General features: G+C 41.5%; 1 protein-coding gene across 4 annotated transcripts in view; it reads right to left on the bottom strand.

Annotated features, from left to right (window-relative positions):
• SIPA1L1 (signal induced proliferation associated 1 like 1) overlaps positions 1–9443 on the bottom strand; it is a 389217-nt gene extending 379774 nt beyond the window's left edge. For all 4 annotated transcript variants that reach the window (XM_048852811.2, XM_048852810.2, XM_048852815.2 and 1 more), the window contains exons 1-2: positions 9359–9443; positions 8369–8432 (exon numbers count right to left, since the gene is read on the bottom strand). The gene's annotated coding sequence lies outside the window, so the exon portion shown is untranslated. The remainder of the gene's footprint in view (positions 1–8368; positions 8433–9358) is intronic.
• Between the last annotated feature and the right edge of the window lie 17621 nt (positions 9444–27064).

Genomic DNA, 27064 nt, shown 5'->3' with positions numbered 1-27064 from the left:
CTGTCCACACCGGCGTTTAGGTCCCTGTAACTTATGTCTCTCAGGGAGGTGGCTTATTCACACCCTGAGCAGCATAAGTTATATCGACATAAGTGGTAGTATAAACATACCCTCTTTTTCAGGAAACAGAGTGCCATTTTCCAGGTTAGCTTAATCTGCTTCCAAACTGAATTAAACTAAACCGGAAAAAGGCACTCTTAATCCTGAATAAGTGCATCCACATGGGGAATTATTCCCCAACAACTATTGCAGTCAATTTCCCCATGTAGACAAGCCTTTAATAAAGCCAAAAAAATAAATGTCTTTTCATCTTAGGAAAAAAACATACAATTCCATTTTCCTTTAGTACATATTTCATAATTTCCTCTAATTAACAGAGGCGTTGGTGTGTTAACAAAGATCACTTCTACTCTTTCTGCATCATACTGCAGTAAAGATATAATGCTGACTTTTTGACATCACAGTAACTTCCATGGAAACAAAGGTATGTGAAATACAAGCTGATGACTTCACTGCAGGGGAGTCAGCAGAAAGCCTAGTGGGACAGTTAGGAAGACAGCCTTCATTCAAACATGATCTTTTTCAATAACTGGAGAGGGAAAATGCAAAAACAAGAACTGGGCAAGTAAGTTGCTTTTTATATAAAATATTTGTTTTCTTTCTCTGCCTTCACAAGTTTGCTTTATCTTGAAAATTGTTCTCCAGATTTCATTCTTTGCTCAGGCGGCTGACAACCACTAACAGTAATGTAACGGTCTATTTCAGAGGTTCTTAAACTTCATTGTACCACGACCCCCTTCTGACAACAAAAATTACTACTTGACCCTGGGAGGGGGGACCAAAGCCTGAGCCTGCCCGAACCCCGCCACTCCGGGTTGGGGGGCCAAAGCCCGAGCCCCACTGCGCTGGGCAGGGAGGCAGGGGGAAAGCAGTCAAAACACAAGGGCTTCAGCCCCAGGCAGGGGACCTGTAACCTGAGCCCTGCTGCCCAGGGCTTTGAAGCCCTCTGGCTCAGGACTTCGGCTTCAGATGCAGCCCCGGGTGCCAGCAAGTCTAATGCCAACCCTGGCGACTCCATTAAAATGGGGTTAGGACCCCAAAGTTTGAGAACTGCTGGTCTACCTTTTTTTTTTTTTTAAGTCACCAAAATATGTACAATAAAAGGTTTAGCCAACTTGAGAATTGAAACTACAACAATATTGCCAATGTAATGTAGTATGTAAAAGATACACTAATTTATGAACTCAAGATGTTTAGGGGTTTTTTGTTTTGTTTTTTAAGGGATGAGAACATATAAAACTTGTAGAATTATTCAGTCCTTCAGCATAGCCTAGAAGTTTAAAATCTAATTTAGTCTTTCAAAATTATACATTTAATACTAGAAGCCTGGATTGTATTCAGCAGAAACCCGGCAGGCCCACTAACATTTACTCTGCAGAGTGCAGTATCCACTTACATGAGACATGCACAAATATCTCCTTTGCCACCATCCAATTAAACAGTTCCAGGCAAATGTAAGTTAATTAAAAGGACTAAGGAGAAGGGGAAATATAGACTCCAAATAGCATTGCTCCTTAACTGAGTAGTTCATTCTTACAGTCTAAAGAATTCAGACTGCCAATTCAGTAAAGAAGTGTTGTCCGGAACAATAACTAAAAGATATACTTACCGGTGATTAAATTAAAATAATAGTTTACCTGTGAAGTGACAATCTTAGTTATTATATGAATTTGTAAAAAATAAATATCTATTTGCACTGAGACAATACCTCTCAAAAAAGTCTCAAAAAACTCTTTACCAGTTTGAATTTACTTTTCCACATTCTCAGGGGCATATAAATTATTATTTATTGTCCACTAATTTCTAATCTACCTTTTTCTACTGGTACACTAGGTCTCACATTTGTAATGCAACAGCAAGTGAAGTTTGCTTTATTCTGCAAGCACCAGTTCTTCAGAAGTTTGAATAGTGCAATAAAGTGAACTCTCAAAGACAGACATTAAAAAGACAAAGTTTTATTATTGGCCTCTTACAGAAAAATGTGTAGTTCCTAGGTGTCAGTGGATGAAAGAAAAGAAATCAGGTTTTCTGCCACAGAGGTCTGCAACCTCACAGCCAAAATTAAAGCATGTGCATAGTCATCGGTGACACTGCTGATATCCCAAGCAAAAAAAAACCACACAAAATGGACTAAATATGAAAAAACTACAAAGCATTTTAGCTGAGCCACAAAAAGTTTTCTACCAAGATGCTTTGGATTTTTTAAAAGACAGCTAAGAAATTCCTACAACTACCACTTCATAATTTAGTGCTTATTTTTTCCATCATTTATCTGAACCAGACAGATTGGAAAAAGTTGGAAGTTGAAAAACAAATTCTTTTTGAAATACTTGCTACAAAAGGTGTAAGATTTGCACTGCATACTTCAGGTGACTATGTGAAATACAAAGAGAGAGATTATTTTACATTAAGCATGGAAGTAACAACTGCAATTTGTTATTTTAAGACTTTAGAAACAAAACAGGTCAAATTCAACAACAATAAATATATTTTAATTTCAAAAACACAAAAACTTAAACGTTTTTCAGTATTATGTCAAAATTAGGTAGTTACTGGACAGAAGAGCAACATGTATTTTTTGTCAAGCAACATGTCACCTCTTGCAACCATTAGCTGTACTTGGCTAAGCAAAAAAATAGGCAACAGACGTGAAGCAAGATATTTGCTTACTTTCCTGGCTGAAGGAAAGATACTATTAAAACTGACACTGTGATACCAACAGGCAGCAACTATGTTTCAGTGTAAAAGAACTCTTCATAAACAGATTCGAAAGACAACTTTTCCTTTTAGATGCCCTCAATTTATACTATAGTTAGTACTTCATACCAAGACAAAAGAAACCAATAAGAAGAATAAACTGGTTTAAAAGCAAATGTGTTGTGTGACAGTAATATTTACATCAGTTATCAATATTTAAAAGCCAACAGATGGAACTTTCCCCATGATCTATTTGATTTTTAAATTTTACATCTTCAAACCACTCAAATAGTCCTTAACATCTGTGAGGTAAATGTTATCCCAATTTTACAGATGGGAAAACTAAAACAGAGAGAATAATTCTGTGCCCAAAGCCACTGAAGGAGTCTCTCTCAGAGCTGGGATTACAACTTGGAATTCCTGTCTCACAGTCCTATGCACTAACCAGAAGGTCACCCCCATCTCCCAATAACACTTAGCACATGATTTTTTGAAAGTACACACACACACACACTACGTATCTCAACACAAAAATAATCCAGATAATTTATACACAAACAAGTTGTCTTACAGAATCTTGTATTTTCCAGGACTATGATATATCTGACAGTAATGAACAGCCACATAAAACTCTATGGTTGATACTTATCATTCTAGCATCTGAACCAGGCATTTAAGTTTCCAAAGTAATATGAATAGAAGCAGAGAGGATGAATTTTGATCTAACACACAAATCTACAGGGGTTTTTCCATATATTATATATATATATTCAGATCTCTTTGAAATAACACTAAAAAGGATCCTCCATTAGTGATTATGAAACTCACCAGTTGCAGATTTTTTTTAATTAATTAATTTGCTCTATTCAAACGAAGTTCTCTTTAAGGAACATTCCCACAAAGAAAAAAATCTTCAGAACAACTAAGCTAATGTTACACTAAGCACAACAGGCTCATGGTAGATCCCAATCCAGAGTCTGAAAATCCCACTTGCCTACTTGTATTAGTAAACAGGAAGATGAATAAAAAGGGCCAAACTCGTTAACTTCTGTAGAATTTAAGCTTCCATGTTAAAAAGAAAAAAAAAAAAAGTATCTAGCCCTTATGTTAATGTAGACACCCTTCCAAATGTAAGCCAATACAGGATTCTCTTTCTGAGCCCAAAGACAAAGGACTCCAGTGTCTCTGCAACTACTCATAGGTCTCCCAACTCAGTGGTTCTCAACCAGGGGTCCGGGACCACATAGCGGGCCGCAAGCAGGTTTCAGGGGGGCGGCCAAGCAGAGCCAGCATTAGACTCACTGAAGCCCAGGGTAGAAAGCCGAAGTCCCAGTACCTGGAACTGAAGCCGAAGTCTGAGCAATGTAGCTTGGGAAGAGCCCTGTAGCATAGAGTCCCAGGCAATTGCCCTGCTTGCTACCCCTTAATGCCAGCCCTGGCTTTTATATGCAGAAAACCAGTTATTGTGGCACAGGTGGGCCACGGAGTTTTTATAGCATCTTGAAAAAGCACATCGGAAAGAAAAAGGTTGAGAACCGCTGTCCCAACTGACACCAAAGTGACTGCTATCTAGGACCCATGGGTAGAACAAATGACTATGAATCATATTAGTTTTACAAAGCAACTGCTTAGAAAAAGCTAGAACCAGTTTGAGGCACTAAAATATTGCTACTCAAACTCACTGTCCCATCGCCATTTTTGGCAGCACCCTCAAGGTATAATATTTAGGCATCCATCTAGCATGTGTAAGGTAAAGTGTACAAGCTCTGTCCCAAACAGTTTGAGGTTTTTATTTTAATTAAAAACAAGAACCACCACAGCTTTTCATATCCCATAAGATATCACTTTAAACAAATTCAGCTTAAATGTCCATCATTAGAAATTTAAAATGAATTCACTGATATATTAAGATTAACATACTTAAAATTTCCCATTTAGAGAGATCTATTTGAAGTCAAGCCACTGAGTCATATCTCCCTGGAAACGTGGAACAATCTAACATGGTATTTTTTTCTGCTAACAAAAAGGATATTTAACATATGATTAGTTTTAAATGCAGAATGCCGCATTGCTAAAGGAACAACAGATTGGGGTTTGTACCCCCTTTAACAAAGAATCTTCAGGCAAAGTCTCTTAAAACCTGGATTCGGAGTAACAGCGGTGTTAGTCTGTATTCGCAAAAAGAAAAGGAGTACTTGTGGCACCTTAGAGACTAACCAATTTATTTGAGCATGAGCTTTCGTGAGCTACAGCTCACTTCTGGTTAGTCTCTAAGGTGCCACAAGTACTCCTTTTCTTAAAACCTGGAAAAGAATATGGGCACTTTTCTGGATGGCAAGTAACTTGAAATCAATGGAGGTCCATTTTCATACTAGGTACTTTATAGCAATAACAAACAATCTTTCTTCAGGAAGAGGAATTCCAGAACAGTAAAGCCTTCATCCTGCCTTCTGATAGACAGTGCACAGCACTGGAAAAAGTTCAGCTACTGTACATGTGAACAAGAGAAGAATAAACTGAACACTGATTTCAAAGTAAATAAAGCAAGGACAAAGATATTATGGAATCATCATATAAATGTTTAAAAAGTTAATCATGTTAACATGTAGACAGTAGTTGCTGAGAAAAAATGCAAAAACTTTAAAAGTCTGGGAGATGCTGCAACAGCCAAAGAAACACCGAAATAAAATAGTGTTTCCAACAAACCAACATGCAGGTTCAATCAGAATAATTTTTAAAGCACTGGAAATATCAACATTAGAAAGCCAACCAATCTGAGAGATCAAAACTTTGATGAGGGCAATGGTGCAACTGTTTCCACACCACAGTGGGATACCCTGGATTTCCAATCAGTAGTGCAAAGAACTGAATAGTTAGCAGCAAACCCCTTATTGAAGGGATTAAACTATTGATATGGAGAGAGCTGTGCTTTTGTCTTCTATACAATCAATACACTATAGTACAGTACAGAAAGCTGAATACAAAAGAGCGAAATGGGCCTCAACTCTTTCACACAGTAGAGTAACTTGTTTGTTTTCTCAGTGGCTTGTCCTTTTTTCACCTGGCTTTCCTCTGTTTGCAAGAATCCTGAACCAAATACTCTTGCTAAGCAGAACAAAAACAGAATTAAATAGCTGTTTTAGTAAGATAAAATATATGTTCAGTAATAGTAGAGTCTACAGTTTTGCAACTAAAAGTGTGTCAGATATATAGTTGAAAAATATTAATATGATTGAGGAGAGAAGTTACATTAGAATGCAAACAAAGTTCTTGAGATACCGCAGGCGAGAGACTGCATAGGCAAGGAAAAACCTCTCAGTCATTTTGAAGACATGGGGAATGGAGGTAAGATTTTTGGACAAATTATCAAAATAGACTTTAAAAAATAGCTACAAAAATGTAGAAAGTAATAAAGAGATTTGCTAGACCAAGAGAGATAAACAGAAAAAAAGCCGAAAAAAGAAAATCATAAAGAAGTGATCATACATGTTAAGACAGAAATAGTAAAGACCAATGAAGAATACAGCAGTGCACAAATCCCAATTAAAATTTCATTTCCCTGTTAGACTTCTTTATTCTGATGCTGACATCTACACCTGCTAGTAGTCACAAACTCCCACCTTTGTGCAGATTCCTACATTTAAGTCACAGCCAGTGACCCCATTTTGCTTGTCACCTTGCAATATAAAAGATTCACTTAACCGTAACTAGAAAAGGAGTACTTGTGGCACCTTAGAGACTAACCCATTTATTTGAGCATAAGCTTTCATGAGCCGTAACTGTTAACCACGTATTTCCATCTGAACTAGTAATACTAACAACTAAACAGAAATTAACAGCAGTAGCACCTACTCAATGCATTGCTGAGCAACGTGCTAAGTACATTTTCCTTAATCAACTGACCATGTGTAAGCCAGTTACACAGGCAACTTAAATTTTTCTGTTCCTAATTATCTATTGTTATGAAGATTGAATTCATTATTCAAATAATGTCTGTCATGTAATTCAGACACTTCTACTTCCTGAATTCAATGAAAGCTCCCATTAAAAAAAAAAACACTAATTAAAAAAGGAAATGCAATGTGCTTTTTTGTATTACCAGCAAAAAATCTCAAATTCCCACATTGTGTTTCTGACTCAATGACTGGTATGAGATCTGATGGCCTAAGGCATGAAAGCCTTGACAGTGAAATACAATGTTTAAACCATTTCTCTGACACTTCTAACGCAAACTTTTGCTTCATTATTTCCACTTTTCTGATCCTCCCAAAAGGAGGGGGGGAAGGAGCTAGTTTGGCTTGATTGCACCTTCTAAATAGAAAATAATGACCAAACTTTCCATCAAACAAGACGACAATCATATGCTATTCGATCAACACTTATGCTGACTACAAGCAATTTTCTCCTTAGAAAATTGCTTTATGATTTAACCTTAAGAAAGTTAACACTTCACTCCCACGTAGCAGTCACAATGGTCAAGGGTCTGAGTCAGAGTTTCATCATGAAAGGATTGCTTTCTAGAGGAAACACCAATCTAAGTTCACCCAGATAGAGCTGGAATCTAATGAAATCTGACACCTTCACCTCCCGCCCCCTAAAAGCAAATTTACATTGTATTATCAGCTAAGGACACAGCTCACAGATACACTTCGGCCTGCATGCGTTAAGGGATTAATTAAAAACAGCATTACTAAAATATTCAGTGTAGATAAAGAAATCTTGTGAGCAGTACTACTCACAGAAATGCACACACACATTTTAGAAAAAAATGTCTTCTCCATGTAAAAAGTCACACACACACAGTAGTCAAGGTTACACAAGGAGATTTTCCTTTAAGTTGAGCAATTCCCCTTTTTGTACTGCTGCTTTATCAGAAATGAATAGATGCATTCCTCATTAAATGAACATGATCAACCTTATAATTGGTCAGTGTATGTGTATATTTTATTCATGAAAAGATATACAGTGAGAAATTCAATGTCACTAGTTTTGAAAATATAAAATGGAAAAGGGTGAAGAATGAGGTTGAAGTCTGCCCCCTCCTCTTTTGTCTCTTTACCTGGTTTTCCTCAAACACAAACACAACAACTACCTTATTCCATGAGATCCAGTTTAAGGCATCCCCTGTATTTCACTTCTCCAGACTTCAAGGAAAGAAATTAACCACCTCCAAACATTTCATTCCTCCACTCCCTTACCAAGGATATAAACATTTAGATTATCGGCACTGCCTTCAAATGAGCTAATCATCATTATTGTGGTGTCAAAACAGACTCAAAACAACTACAAAGCAAAAGCTGGCTTTTAACAAAATGAATAAAAAGTAAAGCTACTTGTATACTTATAGCACCAAATAAATAACTCACTTCTTATAGTGGAAACAGCCTAAAAATCAGATTATATCCCGCCCCAGTGATTGCTCTCTGATTTCAGTAAGGCACCTGAAGAGAAATGTAAAATTTAAGAAATGTTTTTTGTTTGTATTTAATGTTTTACTGCTTTCCTTAAATAGTACATGCAGTACTATAAGTAATGGGTATATTGCCTAAATCATCATTTCCTATTGTCATTTCAGAGCAACCTGAGCCTTGGTTCACTTAAAAGAGCTTACCCCCTTTTCCTTTCTTCCCCTCCTTGGGACCGTTTAGAGCCGTTCCCATTCGACGTTCCCCTTCCTAAAGAGAAAACACACATATACACAAAAGCAGTCACTACTGCACCTCCTCCTTCCACCACCACCTCCCTCAGTTTTGTTCATAGAGGAAAAATACCATTGGGGGGGTGGGGTGGGAATAAGTCCATGCCACTTTTTGCTGAAAAAGGAGGTATCCAAGAAGCAGCAGAAGAAGGTGGGGGTAGAAAAGCCAAGTTAATATTGCTGCTTCTCCTTCTCTTGTTTAAGTTGGGGGCAGGGTGACTGAGTGTGAGGAATCCTCATGTCCAACCCCCTCTTTTTCCTCCTCCGCCTGTCTCATCGGAAATCGGCTCCAGTCAGAGCCCCAGGACTTTTTCCCTGATCGTCTTGGGGCTGTTAAAGCCGGGGAGGGGGGCAGAGAAAGAGCGATCCTCTCCTCGCATAGAATCAATACATCAGCGCTCCACGACCTGCCCCACAAAAATCTGGGGGGAGAGCAAAAGACAGCGAGATGGGGTACAAGGACATGCTCTTCGCGGGGTCAGTGCCACGCAAGGCTCGAGGACTCCCCACGTACACATGGCAGTTTTGGGGGCCAGGGTCTAACTGACCCAGGGATGGGGGAAGGAGATAAAGAGATTAAATTAAGAGGCTTGGAGGGGTCTCTCCCCATAAGTGGCCAGTTCTCTCCAGGACCCTCCCCACCACCAAACTCTGGAGACTGCGGAGGAGGCGGCTTTGGCTAGGGAAGCGGGCCGGCCGGTCTGGTCTGTCTCCTCACGATCAGCTCCATTCACTCTCCCCCAGGCTCGGGCTGGTGGGTCGGGAAGGGGAACAGGGTGCCTCTCTCCAGCTCAGGACGAGCTCCACGCAGGCCCCCCCACAAAGCTAGGGGCTGAGGGACGAGGAGCGGGTCCTGCCCCCGCAGGCTCCATGCTACCTGCCCAGCTCCCGCTCTGAACTCACCCAACAAAGTTGCTGCGACTGCTGCAGGAGCCTCCGCGCTGCGCTCCCTCCCCAGCTCCCGGGATGAGCTCACCCCGGCGCCTGCTCCGCCTGCTGCCAGAGGCGCTCTCGCGAGAGGAGGAAGGGGGGCGGGGAGCAGCCTTCCTGCAGTTGCTATAACAACGGCCAAGCGGTGGGCCTAGCGGGGAGGTTGTAGCCTGTGCAGGGGGCGTCTCTGTAGCTCCGGGGCTCGCCCGACCGTCACTGGAGCACGCGGGGACCCTTTGCCCCCCTCTTCGGTGCGAAGAGTCCGCGCTGCAGGCGCCTGAGGTGGGACGAGGCCGCACCGCGACCCCAGCCGTCGGGTCCCGGGCTCCAGCCAGCCGAGTTGGCCACGGAGAGGCCTTGAGAGTCCGGAGTTCGGGGAGGAGCGGACAGGTGGCAGGGCAGGAGAGTTACACCAGGTAGTCAACAGCAATGTGAGTTAGGGACACGCACAGGGCCCTTCGGTGGCTGGCGCGGGTTTTCACCGCCGCTGGTTCAGTCTGAATGTGTGCGTAATTTAAAAAGAAAAAACCCATAGGCTCTGCATCCTTGATGCAGGGATACTACTGTTGAAATGCAACCCCACCCTCCCAGGGCAAGCCCCAGGCATCCCCAACCGCAAGGCAACTCCACTACAGTCACCTCACTTCAACAGATAGTAGAGAGTAACCACACATAGATTAGATTGATATCATCACACCTCTCCTCACTCTGGCATGACTCAAACCCTCTCTCTCACACACATGTGGTGGGCTTTTTGTGTTGGTGGGCAAACACCTGTGGTATTTTCAATAGTTTTGATCTGTTATTGTGTAAACTGCGGAATTGAGAACACTGCTGCATCTTTAGCTGGGTGCAAACTTTTAACATTAGATATCCAGTGGTAACCCTACTGGGTAAGGTTGATGGGATGTCTGTGCACATCCAGACCTCTTGAGACATCTGAGTAGCTCTATGTGCAGTGCTGGGGAGAAGCTGGTAGTTGGGGTACATGTAGGTATCAATGACATAGGTAAAGGTAGGGGAGATGTCCTAGAGGCAAAATTTAGGCTGCTAAGTGAGAAGTTAAAGTCCAGGACCTCCATGGTAGTATTCTCTGAAATGCTTCCAGTTCTACACGCACAGACAAGCAGACCTGCAGGATTTCAATGCATGGATGAGATGACAGAGTAAGGACCAGGGATTTAGATTTATTAGGAACTGAGGAATCTTTTGGGAAAGGAAGAATGGGTTACACTTAAACCAAAATGGAACCAGTTTGCTGACCTGTAAAATTAAAAAGTTCATCGAGAAGTTTTTAAACTAAGGGCTTGGGAAAGTTGACAGGAGCAGAGGAGCACAGAGTTTGGACAGATACATCCCTTATCCTACTGAAGAGGAGAGAATAGAAGTTCATAAAATGCAGGTAGGAACTGAAGAGAAACAAGCAAATGAAAGGGAGTTTCATTCAGTTACATCACATGGAGGCAGACAATTAAATACAGATAAATTTTATAAGTGCATGTATAAAATGCAAGAAGTTTAAATACTAAGATGGATGAACTTGAGTGCCTGGTATTAAATGAGAACATTGATATAATAGACATCTCAGAAACTTGGTGGAATGATGATAATCAATGGGACACAGTAATACCGGAGTTGGTCATGCTGGTGGAGGATTGGCATTATATATAAAATAAATCCTAATCTATTATAGTAAAAATCTTAAATGAATCAATTTGTACCATAGAATCTCTGTGAATAGAAATTCCATGCTTGAATAATAAGAGTATAGCAGTAAGAATATATTGCGATCACCTGACCAGGTTGGTGAGTGTGAAATGCCCAGCGAGATTAGAGCAGCCACAAGAATAGAAAACCCAATAAACAACTATCCCTATATTGGTTGGGAACATGTCACCACAGGCTGGGATGCAGAGATAAAATTTCTAGACACGATTAATGAGTACTTCCTGGAGCAGCTAGTCCTGGAACCCACAAGTGGAGAGGCAATTCTTGATTTAGTCCTAAATGGCACATAGGATCTGGTCCATGTGGTAAATATAGCTGAACTACTCTGTAATAGCAATCATAATGTAATTAAGTTTAACATTCTGGTAAGGCTGGGAATACTAAAGAAAGCCACCATAGCAGCATTTTAACTTTAAAAAGGGGAATTACACAAAAATGAGGCTATTTAAGTGGAAATTAAAAGGAACAGTCACAAGAGTGAAATGCCTGCAAGCTGCATGGAAACTTTTTAAAAACACAATAATAGAGCTTCAAACTATATGTATACCCCAAATAAAAAACACCACCGTCACTAAACAACACAGTAAAAGAGGCAGTTAGAGACAAAAGACATCCTTTAAAAATTGGAAGTCAAATCCTACTGAAGAAAATAGAAAGGGGTATGAACTCTGGGAAGTCCAGTGTAAAGGTATAATTAGGCAAGCCAAAAAAGAATGTGAAGAGCAACTAGCAAGAGTCTCAAAAACTAATAGCAATTTCTTTTTTAATACATCAGCAGCAGGAAGTCTGCCTAACAATCAGCCGGGCCAATGGATGATTGAGGTGCTAAACAAGCACTCAAGCAAGACAAGGCTGTTGCAGAGAAGTTAAATGAATTCTTTGCATCAGTCTACACTGTAGAGGATCTGAGAGAGATTCCCACACCATAGCCTTTCTTTTACAGTGACAACTCTGAAAAACTTTCCCAGACTGATGTGTCAGTAGAGGGGGTTTTAAAACAAATAGATAATTTGAACAGTGATAAGTTACCAGGACTGGATGGTACTTACCCAAGAGTTCCAAAGGAACTCAAATATGAAACTGCAGAACTATTAACTTTGGTATGTAACCTATTGCCTAAATCACCCTCTATAGTAAATCACTGGCAGATAAATTCTTCTGATTTTTACAAAAGTCTATAGAGGCAATCCTGGTAATTACAGGCTGGTAAGCCTAAACTTCACTACCAAGCAAATTGATTGAAACTATAGTAAAGAACATAATTATCAGGCTCATAGATGATAACAATATGTCGGGGAAGTATCAACATAGTTTTTGTAATCATGCCTCACCAATCTATTAGAATTCTCTGAGGGTGTGTAACAGGTGCTTGCTACTCACTGCTTGGCAGCGCCTCCTCGTAGCTCATCTGGGGAATTAGCTCGCCACTGTCTGTTCCCCGTCCAGCAGTCACTCAACCCATTGCCTCAGTCACTCACTCTGCAGTCCCTTTCTCACTAGTCAGGAGTTTCTGCACCTCTCCTTTGTGGCTTAGCTCTCCAGCCAAGTCACAATTGCGTTCCCCTTCTGGGGTCTCTCCAAGGTCTTGCTCCACACAGACTCAGGCAGACTCTAAATCCACTGTGCTGCTCTCACAATGGCTTGTAGGGGAACTCTAGCCTGCCCTCAACTCTGAGTTCCAGTCCAGGAACCCTCAAATCAGCAGTTCATGTCTATAGTCCCTCAGACTTTACTGCTCCTTCCCTGGACTGCTTCCTGCATTCCTATTAAAGGTTTCTACTCTTCCCCCCTTGTATCAGGGAGTGTGACTGCAAGCTTCCTCACTGCAGCTCTCTTCCAATCATCAACTCCTAGGCTTTACAGAAGCCCCGCCTGCTCATGGGTAGCGGGTATCACAGGCTAGGGGAGGCTGAGCCTCCCCAAACAGCCCTGCATGGCCCAGCTGCTTCCTGCTGGTGCTCTTCCCCTGTGGCCGGACTGGGGCTAGTGGGGGCCGGCCTGCAGCCCAGGACTCCAGGCAGCTGCGGTCTGTGCTCACGCCTTCCCTCCGGAGTTGGAGGGCTGTGCCACCAGCCTGGTGCTCCGGGAGTGGAGGGTGTTGGGAGCCGCACCACCTGCCCAGTGCTCCAGGACTGGAGGCAACATGGTTAAACAACAAAGTAAAAGAAGCGGTGAGAGGCAAAAAGGCATCCTTTAAAAAGTGGAAGAAAAATCCTAATGAGGAAGATAGAAAAGAGCATAAACTCTGGCAAACGAAGTGTAAAAATATAATTGGAAAGACCAAAAAAGAATTTGAAGAACAGCTAGCCAAAGATTCCAAAAGTAATAGCAAAAAAAATTTAAAATACATCAGAAGCAGAAAGCCTGCTCAACAACTGGTGGGGCCACTGGACGATCAAGATGCTAAAGGAGCACTCAAAGATGATAAGGCCATTGCGGAGAAACTAAATGAATTCTTTGCATCGGTCTTCACTGTTAAGGATGTGAGGGAGATTCCCAAACCTGAGCCATTCTAGTGCTAAGGTTAACTAACATCACATGTTGGAGATTTTGCCTGTGTCCAGGAGTAGTAGACCCTACTTGTGTAAGTGCTACAAAGGTCAGAACTTGACTGAATAAACTTATCTTCCAGAAAGCAGGCCTTATACTCACGGGTGTAACATTAGAGCTAATGGGGAACTGTATGCCTCAGTAGAGCCCCGTGAAATTAAAAAAAAAAGTTATAATTTTATTTTGGGAGAAGTTCATTTTGTTTAATGTTAGCCAAGCGGAGACTGGGTGGGGTGTTGCAATGCCATTCATATTTGGCCCAGCTGCTCCCGCTGGCTCAAATCATGATGATGGAGGGGTGGCTGGACCAAACCTGAGTGATGGTACAAAAAACTGTAGCACACACAACTGCAGAGAGAACCACACATCTTGAATCTGTAGTTGTATGGATACCAATGAGCATACTTTCCCTTTTAAGACTAACATTGTTTGCAGTGTTGTTGTAGCAGTGTTGGTCCCGGAATATTAGAGAGACAAGGTGAGCAAGGTAATATCTACGTATGCTAAACAATCTATTCCACCTTGTATTTAGCTGTGACACTCTGAGTTCCTTTCCCAGACAAGAGGAAGAGCTCTCCTTTGGTCAAAAACTTGTTTCTTTCACCAACTGAAGATGGTTCAATAAAAGATATTATCCCACCCCCTTGTCATTTTAAGTCTAATGCAAATCTTATTTATTAAATGAAATTCTTGGATCAGGAACACTTTGGATAATAAAAGCCAAAATGATAACTCTGATTTATGCAAAAGTAACTGCAATCAAATGTAATTTGAAGGTATTTTTAAGAAAGATGTTAGTGTTTTTATTTTAAATCAACACTTAAGCAATACAGGAATTGCCATACCAGATCGGACCAGTGGTCCACCTACTTGAGTCCAACAGCAGCCAATACCACAAGCTCCAGAAGAAGATGCAAGAAAAACTGAAAAGAATTATGGAATCTCCTACCCATAGAGGAAGTTTTTAATTTGCAAATGAAGAGGGACAATCTCTGTCACTGAAAATAGTAAATACCATAATATTTAAAAAATAACACGTATACCACTTTTAATCCTGAAGGATTCCAAAGTATTTTACATAGTACATACTGTATTACACAAAACGTGTTAAAAGAACATTATTGAGGTTGTAAAATTAAATACACAAATATTAGAAAATGCCAAAATTAAGATTGCATGTGCTATTTTAATTTGCACCCTTCCCCACCCACATGTGAATACATTATAATACCGTCTTTAATTCCACAGTCATTTGCTATTTTTTCCACAGGACCTCTATCTCATTCAGTGCACAGGATGGACCTATTCTGGGAGTGGAACAGGTTTGTGGAGAGAAGGAGATTGTTGTTTGTAGAACCCAGCTTCATATGATGCAGAAGTTGGAAGGTGTGTGGTGAATGAGACAGGGTGTTGCCCGAAGAGAAAAGATGGTTTCATGGTCAAGGCAGTTGAATGCTACCCTAGAGAAATGGATTCGATCACCACGTATACCAGAGTTCCTATGTGGTTCTAGTCAAGTAACTTACACCAAACTTTTCACAGGTGGTCGCTCATTGTGTGTTCCTCATTTTGCAGAAATGAGAAGTACTTACCGCTGAAACTCAGGTCAAGGGGACCTATGATTTAAACATATAAAATGCTAAATAATGCTAAGTTTGCTGAAAAATCAGGTCCCAGGAATTTTGGCACCCAAAATTAGTGGACTTTAATCTCTCTGGGTGGGAATCCACAAAGGGATTTAGGAGTTGCAATGTGGAGTGTCACAGCATTATCTTTTAGGCACCTAGAAAATCCAGGAACAACACTTCAGTCAAGAAAGCCAAGTTGGTGTGTAGTCTCCTAGGCGGGGAAGAGATGGGCACCTCCTCTCTCCAGAAAAGCCAGCATGTTGGGCCAGGAGCTGCCTAAGATAGCCAGTGGGAGATGCCAATCAGATGGGTTTGTGCTAAGCCCCACCTCTCTGAGATTGGTGCCTAAATCCAGGCTACAGGGAGTTCCCCTTAGTGATACATAAATGTACACTCGCTGCCTGGAGTGGATGGTTTAGGCACCTAAGGTATTTGTCACAGAATGGGTTAGGTGCCTGCCTTGCTCCAGGCAAAATGGGTGGCAGAGGATTGGAAGAGGGAGGAGAAAGTGGTGCCCCTCTTTTAACTTTAGCCTAGTGGTTAGAGTACTCACCTGTGATAAAGGCAACCCACATTCATGTCCCTCCTCTGCCTGAAGGGGAGAAAGGATTTGAACAGGGGTCTTCCACCTACTAGGAGAGTACTCTAACTACTGAGCTATGGGGTATTCTGCTATACAGGTTCCCTCAATCTCTCCCGTTGAAGCTGTTGCACTGTGGATGAAGAAAGAATAGTTGGATTAGGTAAGTATTTATCCACAGTGGAACAGTCATTGGGCCAGAGAGAGAAAAAGAGAATTGGAATGACTCTGTAGCTCAGGGGTTAGGGCTCCCATGTGGGACTTGGGAAACAATGTGTCCAGTCCCCCTGCTCCAATCACTCTTTTATTATTTATCCATAGTGGAAAGCTTCAACAGGAGAGACTGAGGGAGCTCCACATCAGAATATCCCATACCTCATTAGTTAGAGGGCTCTCCTGGTAGGTGGGAACCTCTATTCAAATTCTTTCTTCCTCTCTGGTAGAGATGGGGGAATTGAACTTTGATCTCCCACATCACAGGTGAGTACTCTAACCACTAGGCTAAAGTTAAAAGAGGGGCACCACTTTCTCCTCCTGAGTTTTGAATTGGACCCCATCTTGTTGGCAACCTCTAATCACACTTACTAGATTGGGCCCATATGATTTAGGTGGCTGATGGCCTGTCTTCCCTTAGTACATGGATTAGTCTGGGGCTCAGGTGAGAGATAGGCATCCAGACTCCTACTGGGAGGCAGCAATGCACATGCTTAGAGGCTGAAACACAAGCGCCTAGGGAATTTTTACCCTAAAAAACTTAGGCACTAAGAGCATTTAGGCACCTACGGGGTTCGGCTGAAGTTTTGTGGATTGCAGTGGAACCAAAACTAGGACTTACACACCTAAGTACTTTCGTGGATCCCATCCTTATATGCTTCAGTTCCCCATCCACAAAATGGAGATAATAATACCACCTCAGTTGTGAAAATAAATTCATTAATAGTTGTGAACCACCCATACTATGCTGATGAATGTTACAGAAAAGCCCAGGAGGGAAATTATAAATCCGCGTTCAGAGCAGGATTTCAACAGCATTCAGTAAATAAGGCATGGGGCCACACATAGCAGAACAAAGTGAAAACAAAATAGTGAATAACTGCTCATTAATTGAGCACTGTGCATCTTGTTCACTGAGTAAGGCAGGGGTTCTCTGGAAAATAATAGTATGTGTTCATGTAATTAAAGGTTGTATCATAAGGCATATGTACAAGGAGAGTGAATTAAGGTTGTACAGTCAGCAGAGTCATTGAGAGCACAGGAAAGAGAGCCTCCCTGCTCTCAGTTCAAGTGCCCAGATCCAGCAGGGCCTCCAGCAGCACAGAGTTGCAATTGGAGAGAAAGTTCTCCTCAGCCCTGAGCTGGAGAATGTCCGGGGTGGACGGGATCTTCGGCAAATTTAGCTACTAAAATGTCAGAAGTCTCTACTGAGCATGTGTAAACTGTGATTTGTCAGAGGGTTATAAATTGGTGAAATTTGGATTTGGATTTTCATGGCGATGGCAAAAGGTGCATCCTTGACACAAAGATCACACCCTTGCGAGGTTTCAAGTTCCTACTACAAAAGGAAGGAGAAGGAAGCACTAGAAATTTTCAAAGGAAAGGTTGCCGGAATCTTTTAACATGAGCTAAATATATTTTTCCCTGAGCCATGGGCAGCAGGTATCATAGGCTGGGGGAGGCCATCTCCCCCCAAACAGCCTGGTGTGGCACCACCAATGCTCCTCCTCCAGGCTCCCTCCTGCAGTTCCTGGCGCTCTGCCCTGGCCCAGGCTGGCTGGGGCAGGGTTGGCTGGCCTACCTGCCGCAGGGACTCGGGGCATCTGGCGCTAGGGCCGTTCTGCCCTCCCGGCGCTCTGGGGCTGGCCATGCTGCCACCTTGCACTAGCTGCCCAGCACTCTGGGGCTGGGGGCAGTGTGGCTGTGCCACCCAGCCTCTGGTCTTCCATCACTTGGGGGCCGCAGTGTGGGTGCTCTGGGGGTGGGGGGCGGAAGGGGAGAGGAGGGGCCTCAGGCACAAGGGGAGAGGCTGAGGGCTAGTCTCCCCCAACGGCTGGGTCACCGACCGCCCATACCCTGAGTTGTTTTCAACAACAGCTGGATCATTTTGGTTGAAAATGTTCCCAAACCATTCAGCCTGAGGCAGACACCCAGCAAGGAAAAGGTTGACAAAGTTATAAGAAACTGAAAACTTAAAGCAACCTTAATAATCAGCCCCATACCACCAGCCCAGGCTATAACAAGAAGTTCTCTTGCCACTGTAATGCAGTTACCGCTCAGGTAGGGAGGAGACACACAATAGCTATTTAACATCAACATCACTGAACAGTTTGAGAGAGGAAGTGAAAAGTGTGCTAGCCAACTAAAGCAGCAGTGATTTGGTAGTTTTTATGATTTATACAAGTCACCCATAAAATAAATCATTTAATAACATACACTAATTTGCAATATAAGTTCTCAGGGAAAGATACTTACCATTATATATAAATAAAAAACATCAGCTTTCAGATACTTTTTTTTAATAATCCTATAATTCAAAAAGACCGTTTTCCCAACTGATATTGTACATCCAGTTAGTTTGTATGTGGCTATTAGGGGTTCTGAACAAAATATAAAATGTCAGATATTTATCTTCAAGAAATCACTCTTATACACAACAAAATTAAATTAGAGTGAAAATGAATGATGTTGGGAGAAACTACAAATGATTTACCACTCATCTGTTTGAAGGATAGTTGACCCAGCTATCACTTTTTGCAGATCTGCCAGTCAGCCCAAGTTCTGGGATTCATTCCTATTATTGTATTAGAATCGCAAATTAGTCAGTTTCAGAGTAGCGGCCCTGTTAGTCTGTATCCCTAAAAAGAAAAGGAGTACTTGTGGCACCTTAGAAACTAACAAATTTATTAGAGCATAAGCTTTCGTGAGCTACAGCTCACTTCATCGGATGCATACAGGGGAAAATATAGTGGGGAGATTTTATATACACAGAGAACGTGAAACAATGGGTGTTACCATACAGACTGTAACAAGAGTGATCAAGAAAGGTGAGCTATTACCAGCAGTCTCTTGTTGGAATCTGTTTTTGAAGTTTTTTTGTTGAAGAATTGCCACTTTTAGGTCTGTAATCGAGTGACCAAAGAGATTGAAGTGTTCTCCGACTGGTTTTTGAATGTTATAATTCTTGACTTCTGATTTGTGTCCACTTATTCTTTTATGTAGAGACTGTCCAGTTTGGCCAATGTACATGGCACAGGGGCATTGCTGGCACATGATGGCATATATCACATTTGTAGATGCACAGGTGAACGAGCCTCTGATAGTGTGGCTGATGTGATTAGGCCCTATGATGGTGTCCCCTGAATAGATATGTGGACACAGTTGGCAATGGGCTTTGTTGCAAGGATAGGTTCTTGGGTTAGTGTTCTTGTTGTGTGAGGTGTGGTTGCTGGTGAGAATTTGCTTCAGGTTGGGGGGCTGTCTGTAAGCAAGGACTGGCCTGTCTCCCAAAATCTGTGAGAGTGACGGGTCATCCTTCAGGATAGGTTGTAGATCGTTGATGATGCATTGGAGAGGGTTTAGTTGGGGGCTGAAGGTGATGGCTAGTGGCGTTCTGTTATTTTCTTTGTTGGGCCTGTCCTGTAGTAGGTGACTTCTGGGTACTCTTCTGGCTCTGTCAATCTGTTTCTTCACTTCAGCAGGTGGGTATTGTAGTTGTAAGAATGCTTGATAGAGATCTTGTAGGTGTTTGTCTCTGTCTGAGGGGTTGGAGCAAATGCGGTTGTATCGTAGAGCTTGGCTGTAGACAATGGATCGTTTGGTGTGGTCTGGATGAAAGCTGGAGGCATGTAGGTAAGTATACCAGTCAGTAGGTTTCCAGTATAGGGTGGTGTTTATGTGACCATCGCTTATTAGCACTGTAGTGCCCAGGAAGTGTAATCCATTGATAGAATTCCTGTTGAAGAAATGTCTTTGGAGAGGTGAGGAGGTCAGTATTTCCAGGTTAGCATTAGCATAGCTATGGCTTTTTATGTTTTTAATTTGGTGTCCATTTAAACATCATCAATTTAAGTCACACTTCTGTCTGAACATTTTTGTACCTACAATTCACAACAAAGATTACTGTAACTGAAAGACATTGGAGGAAAAACAATCTGTTTTTTTAGTTTGTTTACTCCATGCTTTTAATAGAAATGAATCGTCAATTTCACTCAGGCTTCTCTACAGCGGAGAGACTAATTGGTTGCTCTTGCAGTTTGTGTAGCGCAATACTGCCCAAACTTTTCTTGTCACATCTACCCCCTTACCAGTAACGGAATCTGTCTGTACCATTCCCGGCTCCATTACTGCACAGTTGGCTCTGCAGAGGCAGTTGGGCTGAAGGTGGAGCTGGGGTCTGAATTGGGGATGGGGATGGAGCTGCAGCTAGAAATTGAGCTGGCTTGGGGCCAGAGCACAAGACTGGAGATGGAGTGGAGCTGTGGCAGGGGCAGGAGGGGTGGAGTGGAGCTGTGGCTGGGCCAGGAGAGGAATGGGGCTGGGTGGTGCTCCCCTCTGACTATCCTGGGCACTAGCCCGGGCCTCGCCACATGCAAGAGGGGAGGGGGAATGAAAAAACATTGTAAAAACTCCAACAACTGGCAGGAAGACTGCAGAACAAAGAAAAGACCTGAAATTACTTTTAACACTTTTTTTAAAAGCGGACTGAGAGCTGGTCTACACACAGCTATAGTTTGTTTGATAAAAGCACTTTTATATTGATATACACAACTGTATCCATGCTAGGGGCTGTATCAATTTATATCATAACTATACTGGTTTAGAAAATTGTACATAGATAAACCCTAAATTTCAGGTTGATGGTGATCTTTTAACAAAAACAGTTTTTAAAGTTTGAGGGTTTTGTTAGAAATGCTTAGGGAATATCACCTTTGTCCGGCTTGTCCTCATCTGTCCCTCCACAAACACAAGTCAATGCCACACCATTCTATTTTCTTACCAGCATGTTATTTCCATTTCTGGCCAAATTTTGTCATGGGATTGGCCCAGCGCATTTCAGTCTGCCCAGTGATCACTTGTGGTCTCTGAGAATCCAGTCACTGATGCAGGTTGTCCACCTATTGTCTTGCCTGTGGACTACATGACTAGCCCATCTTCGCTTTGCATCATACATTACCTGCACTATATAGGTCATCTCTGCACACCTTCTGATCTCCTCATTTGGTATATGATCACAGAGCAGTATCTTATACATTTGCCTTTCCATTGCTCTCTGGATGACAGCGAATTTTTCTTCCTCCGCTTTCATTGTTGACCAGCTTTCTGCTCCGTATATCATTGCTGGCAGAACAGTGGAGTTAAACAGTTCTTTCCTTTTCTTCATGGGCAGTTCATCATCAGTTAGACGTCTTTATTTTGTTGAAACTTGCCCATCCCAACTTTCGCCTCCTACTGCATTCCCCTTTCAGTGAGTTGTCTCTGCTCAGCAGCTGACCCAGGTAAATATATTTGTCGACCTCCTCGATTTTTTTTCCCATTTACAGTGATGATTCCTTCTTCACAATGCTCATTCCGTATCCACTTCGTCTTCGACAAGTTCACTTCTAACCCTGGGTTGGTTAGGGAATAAGACCAGACAATAAAACATCAAAAACAACAGCAGCAGCAGCAAATAATAATAATGAACAACAACAATAAAACACCTCAGACTCCAAGCAAGTCTATGAAGTTTATGGGTGTTAGTCATATCCTGTATGGAGAAATTAGAGCCCAGTTTGGTTTATGACATGAACTCCTGTGAAATGAGATAGATTAGTTCAGATATGAACAGTATTCATCCTGTTCTGGTCAAATTTAGATTTGGGCAGTTATTCTGCCTACTTAATTCTCCCTAGGTTCTCAGTCATACACTGGCATTTTCACTTTCTGGCCTAAACTGTTGTGTAATGTTGCTTTACAGTGTCAGTCTGATCTCGTCAGCGATCTGTGCATGTAACTCCCAATGATTTTAATAGGTTTCAGAATAACAGCCGTGTTAGTCTGTATTCGCAAAAAGAAAAGGAGTACTTGTGGCACCTTAGAGACTAACCAATTTATTTGAACATAAGCTTTCGTGAGCTACAGCTCACTTCATCGGATGCATACTGTGGAAAGTGTAGAAGATCTTTTTATACACACAAAGCATGAAAAAATACCTCCCCCACCCCACTCTCCTGCTGGTAATAGCTTATCTAAAAAGAAAAGGAGTACTTGTGGCACCTTAGAGACTAACCAATTTATTTGAGCATGAGCTTTCGTGAGCTACAGCTCACTTCTAGCTCACGAAAGCTCATGCTCAAATAAATTGGTTAGTCTCTAAGGTGCCACAAGTACTCCTTTTCTTTTTGCGAATACAGACTAACACGGCTGTTACTCTGAAGCTTATCTAAAGTGATCACTCTCCTTACAACGTGTATGATAATCAAGGTTGGCCATTTCCAGCACAAATCCAGTTCAGCCACCAGGTTAGTCAATGTCACGGCTAACCTGGTGGCTGAACTTTGTGACTTTGTCCTTACCCATAACTATTTTACATTTGGGGACAATGTATACCTTCAGATCAGCGGCACAGCTATGGGTACCAACATGGCCCCACAGTATGCCAACATTTTTATGGCTGACTTAGAACAACGCTTCCTCAGCTCTCGTCCCCTAACGCCCCTACTCTACTTGCGCTATATTGATGACATCTTCATCATCTGGACCCATGGAAAAGAAGCCCTTGAAGAATTCCACCAGGATTTCAACAATTTCCATCCCACCATCAACCTCAGCCTGGTCCAGTCCACACAAGAGATCCACTTCCTGGACACTACAGTGCTCATAAACAATGGTCACATAAACACCACCCTATACCAGAAACCTACTGATCGCTATTCCTACCTACAAGCCTCCAGCTTTCACCCTGACCACACCACACGATCCATCGTCTACAGCCAAGCTCTGCGATACAACCGCATTTGCTCCAACCCCTCAGACAGAGACAAACACCTACAAGATCTCTATCAAGCATTCTTACAACTACAATACCCACCTGCGGAAGTGAAGAAACAGATTGATAGAGCCAGAAGAGCTCCCAGAAGTCACCTACTACAGGACAGGCCTAACAAAGAAAATAACAGAACGCCACTAGCCGTCACTTTCAGCCCCCAACTAAAACCCCTCCAACGCATTATTAAGGATCTATAACCTATCCTGAAGGATGACCAAACACTCTCACAAATCTTGGGAGACAGGCCAGTCCTTGCCTACAGACAGCCCCCCAACCTGAAGCAAATACTCACCAGCAACCACATACCACACAACAGAACCACTAACCCAGGAACCTATCCTTGCAACAAAGCCCGTTGCCAACTGTGCCCACATATCTATTCAGGGGACACCATCACAGGGCCTAATAACATCAGCCACACTATCAGAGGCTCTTTCACCTGCCCATCCACCAATGTGATATATGCCATCATGTGCCAGCAATGCCCCTGTGCCATGTACATTGGTCAAACTGGACAGTCTCTACGTAAAAGAATAAATGGACACAAATCAGATGTCAAGAATTATAACATTCATAAACCAGTCGGAGAACACTTCAATCTCTCTGGTCACACGATTACAGACATGAAAGTTGCGATATTACAACAAAAAAACTTCAAATCCAGACTCCAGCGAGAAACTGTTGAATTGGAATTCATTTGCAAATTGGATACAATTAACTTAGGCTTGAATAGAGACTGGGAGTGGCTGAGTTATGCAAGGTAACCTATTTCCCCTTGTTTTTTCCTACCCCTCCCCCCTCAGACGTTCTTGTTAAACCCTGGATTTGTGCTGGAAATGGCCCACCTTGATTATCATACACATTGTAAGGAGAGTGGTCACTTTAGATAAGCTATTACCAGCAGGAGAGTGGGTTGTGGGGGGGGTGGGGAAGGGGAAGGGTAGGTGAGAAAACCTGGATTTGTGCTGGAAATGGCCCAACTTGATTATCATACACATTGTAAGGAGAGTGATCACTTTAGATAAGCTATTACCAGCAGGAGAGTGGGGTGGGGGGGAGGTATTTTTTCATGCTTTGTGTGTATAAAAAGATCTTCTACACTTTCCACAGTATGCATCCGATGAAGTGAGCTGTAGCTCACGAAAGCTTATGCTCACATAAATTGGTTATTCTCTAATGATTTTAATAGGGCTCCCAATGATGGAATGTTTGGAAGATCAGGCTCCATTACAGTGTGGTGGCTGCATTTCTGCTATGGAACAAGAGATCTTTACTGGTCTCTTGCCTCTAGAGCACCTTAGGATGAAAAAAAAATCAGTATAATGGGAAAATATTAATAGAGTGAATGTTCCAGATACACACTTTAAGTTAACTTTTCTCTGAGTCTGAATCTTATATTTCAGATGAAATACAGTTATTACTATGCACATGCTGATCTGTAAATGTGATGGCTGTTGAATCTTCTGTCATGGCTTCCTTTCCTTGTAGATGCAAGCATCCATGCCTCATTTAAATCTAGGCATTTTCTGAAATCAGTGTTATATAATTACAAACTGAAGTAGTTGCACTGTGAATCCAATAATAGTCTGCATACAGCATCAGGATGATCTACATGTCAACACCCAGCACAGTGAATCCACAGCACCAACCAACCCTGATCATTCATTTTCTTAGAAATGCCAAAGGTATTCAGAACAAAAGGGAATGAAATGTGGTAAGGATCCATTTATATTAGGAATAAGGCAATTTTCAAAAGCAGGTCCACTAATCTTCTCCCCTTGAAAACAGTCTAGCTGCTTGTGTGTACAAAACAAAAACAGTTTCAACACTATTACAGAAAGTGATCTCAGTCATGCTTTCTTTAATTGTGCCAAAACAGTTTTATCCTGTCCAGGCAATGTAAATCATGCTAAAGGGAATCCACAGCCACTGTGAGCAATGAGGTAATTTCACAGTGTAGCTGGGACTAAAAAATCAGACATTTGTGATCTTCCATATTCATGGATTAGACAAATATCTCTCAGGAACAGAAATATAATGAATGTTAAAACTGTTTTTCTCTAAATCTAACCCTATCACTTTCAGATGCGGAAAACTATAATCTTGAAAATCATCAGAGCTCTTATTGGCTAATCATGCCCTGAGAGCATGCAAATGTTTCCTGCAGCATAAGTCATTGATGGGTATCATAGACCACCTGTACCAGTAGATGGGAGGCACAAGTGAAAGAATAATATAGCACCCTCTGCTGCACAGACTTTATCCACAGCTATATAGAGTTGGATGAACAGACAGAAAAGAAGTTGACCTATGGGTAGATATGAGATCAGAGGTGGGAGCAAGCCTATGGAGAGTTTTGAAGAGTCAGATGGCACTTTTGAATTGGATTTGGAGAGAATTAAGGAGCTAGTGAAGATTAGGACTGGAAGATTAGGGTGAAGTGGTTTTGCTTCCTAGAGTGAAGAAGTCTGGGTGTACCATTATCTGAACCTCAAAGTTTTTAGACTGATTGTAAGAGTTAATGCAGTGTTGTTGTAGCCATGCTGGTCCCAAGATATTAGCGAGACCAAAGGTGGATGAAATAATATCTTTTATTGACCAATTTCTGTTGGTGAAAGAGATACCTCTGAAGAAGAGCTCTGTGTAAGCTAGAAAGCTTGTCTCTCTCACCAGCAGAAGTTGGTTCAACAAAAGATATTACCTCACCCAGCTTGTCTCTAAGAGTTCACTGCAGCAGTTGAGACAAGGAAGTGATTAAGGTCTAAATAAGAATTTCAGCAGAGGCAGTGTCAAAGTAAATAGAAATTCTAGCCAAGTTCTCGAGGTGATGACAGGCAATCTTACAGTAAGGAGAGATGTGGGAGGAAAAAAATAAGTTCAAACTCAGTTTAGGATGAGTTCAAGATTTCTTGCCATGGCAATATTAGGGTCTGTGTTAAGGACAGTGATTGAGGAGTCACATAAGGTGACCAGATGAATGTTTGTTTTATCATGAAATTATTTCATTGTTATTTAAGGAATAAAAATCCCTCCTGCACACCCACACACATTTTTTTTGTTGACAAACAAGAGAACATAAGGGTATGATCCAGCAAAATCTCCTCCTGGCCCACTGAGTCACAGAGACTTCACAGCTCTTTTATGTTGTGAAGATATTATTCACTGAGGAAATGCCTTCTCAACAGCAGGACCTTTAATTCCACCCATCCTGATTCCTATGTTGCAGAACCCTCACAAATAGGTCCTCACAAAAAAAAAAAATCACTGTATTGTAAGTTGTGGGTTCAAAGTACAGAAATTGGTCTGTTAGTACAAACACGCAATGAATGCTGACAGGTTTTAAAAATAATCCTACAGGCAGACAAAACCTTCTCCACAAGATTAAGCCAAAACATATTCTATTTTAGCCTAACATAGCTCGATTGCTATTCAGAAATAGCAGACTAAAGGTCTGAGACTCGTAGGTACTGAGAACCTCTTAAGGCATTCTGAAGGCTATCAAACTCATTGACATTAATGGTATTTGAGATCACTTACGATTTCTAAGAAAGAACTCAAAACCTGAGAGAATTAGGCCAGTGGCAAGCACCTGGGAAGCTGAAGAGAAAAGTTCACAGGAGGCCATAGGTAAGGAAATAATTATCTCTTGGTTTTCCAAACTATTTACAGGATTCTTGTTCAACCAAAAGAAGACAAACCAAGAAAGTCTCTGGCCACTTTAACAATGCGTTGTTAAAGTTTAACAATCTCCAGACAACAGCTGGTCACATGTTTTTTGTTGCAACTTTTTCAACAAAATATTACTTCTTTTTAAACAAACATTTTTGTGAAAAAATGTAATTTCATGCAAAGTTTTCTATCATTTCCATGAAAAAGCAAAATCTGAGAGCCAAAATGTTCAGTTTTTGGTAATTTTTTTGTTTTTGAAAAGTGAAAACTGAATTTTACTGAAAATCAAAGTTTTCAAAAAAACAAAATATATCTATCTTCACTTTTTTTATTTAAAAATAAGAACACAAAAATTCCAATATATATATTTTTCTCACAATGATAATGCTTTTCAGTTGTACCATTCTCCAGAGGAATGGATATAGCTTTCATAGATACATCCATACACAAATACTTTAGTAAAATTTGCAAAATTTATATTGTTTTTAATGATACTGTGT

Source organism: Caretta caretta, chromosome 6, assembly GCF_965140235.1.
Source record: "Caretta caretta isolate rCarCar2 chromosome 6, rCarCar1.hap1, whole genome shotgun sequence".
In the NCBI taxonomy this organism is placed as follows: Eukaryota; Metazoa; Chordata; order Testudines; family Cheloniidae; genus Caretta; species Caretta caretta.
This window is presented reverse-complemented; position numbering and strand designations above follow the sequence as displayed.